We start from the raw sequence: 2,618 nt of genomic DNA, 5'->3' as shown, positions 1-2,618 counted from the left end.
TTATCGATAAGCTAATAGCGTGATAACTAGAAAGCAAACTGGGTTTAATAAAATGTCATTGAAAATAGAATCGATCTCATATGAATTGAAGTTGATCCTTGTTAGTTTGGGTGCTATGCAAGCTTAAGCTGTTGTATAAGAAAAGTTATCTTTCAGTCGTTTTCTAGTCATAAATGTTAATTTTTGATGGGACGAATTTGTACTAACCTTACAAAGTGTTTTTTTTGCCACTAGCGTTTGCATCGTAATATCACAGTAAAATAAAATCGATTTCATATTGTTAAAGCTGTGATCAACAGGATATTGCAATTAGATGTACAAAAAGATGGTGGTAATATAACTTACTGATTTTGAATTATCGCCATTTAAGGCATTATCACATGCGACATCGATATTACCCATAAAAAGTTGCCACCAGTATTAATATCTTACCATACCAGTAAAATAAAATCAGTTTTACTTTGTTAAGGCTTATAACCAGAGAAAATTTGTAGCTCAATATGGGAAAATTGGTGGTATTGAAATTGATTTTAGATTATTTTTATTTCAGACATTATCAAGTACGGCATACTTAATCATGACTATTAGATTGTTATCATTGATCAATATAACTTTACATGGATTAGCACCGATTGATTTTATCTAATGCGAATTTCTGTCTTTGCTTGAGTTATTAGATGATATAAAATGAACATTCAATGTCCTATGATAGCAAGGGAAAGCAACGACGTATTATTTCATGTAAAAGATATTCTACAAGTACAGTGCCGAGTGTATCTCTATACAACAGTAGCCCCCCCCCCATTATGGCCCCATACGATATAATATAAAGTATCTAGTGGCCCTTGATTCGGATGAGTAATACAATTACGAGTAGGTTAACGGAGTACGGCAGTCCTAATTTTTAAATATGTGATATCATAGCGTACTGTGCACTTAATATTTAATTGCGGGTAGATTGTCTTTTGGGGGAGGAGATATTATGCCATACTGCTAGCAGTAGATGCTTCATCATCCCGTTTGATTCTATTGCAATTATTATTGTCTAGCTCATTGCCCAGCACCTTACTGATAATTTTGCGATATTAATAATGTGAACCTCATTCACAAAGAATGAGCTTGAAACAATTTGCTATCAATTCTAGTCGTTGTTGTTATTAGGGCTGTGAGGTATGTAAAAGTTATTTATAGCGTTTACTTTTTGTGTATGTATATGTTATGTTTTATCTAGAAGTATTGGCTTAATTTACCGGTGGTGTTTGCACCTTAAGGCTAGGGTAAAGCAGTAACAATATAAATTTCCCGAAAAGAAAACCATTTTCTTGTCGATAGAAAAATTTATAATCCCAAGTTTATTGCAAGTGTGATAAAATTGTCTTCATTTAGGATATTATGGCATACCGGACTTTGAGATTAATCATCATTTTCGATTGTTATTATTTACTCCTATAGTATTGCAATAAACAAACTCGGCGTAAATTGTTTGCTAATTTCCGCTACCGTTAGGTAATAAGAAATTACTTAAAATATACTCGTATTATTTTACGAGGTCATGTAAAGATTTCGAATATATGCTGCAGACTAAGGAATGCTATACTACAGTACAGAATTGACTTTATATAACGTTGGTGATGAAGTGCTACGAGATGCAATTTTTTCTGTTAAATATCTGTACACCAATATCACTTTGCTATCGGATAAATCGACGTTGGCCTTCAAGAACTGCCTATGTTTGCATCCTAACGGTACCATAAAATAAAATCGCTTGGAAAATTTGTAACCTTAAGAGTACAACAGCATTTTGTGTAGGAAATATGGCGGAAATGAATGGTATTGCGCTCGTTTTTATTTAAGATATTACAATATTCTACGTGAATCATAGAAGCAACTCAGGTCCATTTTTAGTTATCTCTATGGTATGAACATTCAGCGCTTTGGATTTGCTATAAGTTATTATGTGAAATTATTTACAAATGCTGTCAATCTTTAGGCTATTTTTGGATTATGAGGTCAAATGTAATGATTTTACCTGTTCAGCGCTCTTTAAACACATGCTAGGCCTGAATATACCGCGGAAAATAATTACGGTACATGTCGCAATATTGAAAATTATTCTACGATGCGGTATAACATTTGATGTAGATACTGACTTGAAAATGGTATAGTGTAGAACGATTTCTTAATCGGATGCCCTTGCTCGTAAACTACTTTTTTTTTTTCTATTAACGAGTCTGTAAAGGAATATTTTACTTTGGAATAGTTTGATGTCGGCCTTACATTGTTGCCAACGTTTGGTTCTACTTAGATAATCTAACATTGGAACGAGACTCCACTTGTGTTGAGGTTTTTAATCTGACGAGCATGACAATCTTCTATCAGAAAGTTGGCAATACAGTACCGTAATTTACTGTCAAAAAGATTGTTTAGATTTGGAATATTGCTCCATACTAGGTTGCTAATTATCATTCCTTTAGATGTTATCATTAGGCAATGAATAACATTAGTTGAGCGTGTCTATTTCTGCCGCTGTTTAATTAAGGCTGTATGGAAATAGATTTGCAATATCCTGTGGAGTAAGTTAGGAGAAAGTGCTATGATGTGTTTCCGGTATGCCCATC

This window comes from Trichoplax adhaerens, genomic scaffold (genome assembly GCF_000150275.1).
Source record: "Trichoplax adhaerens TRIADscaffold_230 genomic scaffold, whole genome shotgun sequence".
NCBI classification, from domain to species: Eukaryota; Metazoa; Placozoa; class Uniplacotomia; order Trichoplacea; family Trichoplacidae; genus Trichoplax; species Trichoplax adhaerens.
The sequence above is the reverse complement of the archived record's forward strand: the minus strand, read 5'-3'. Positions refer to the sequence as shown.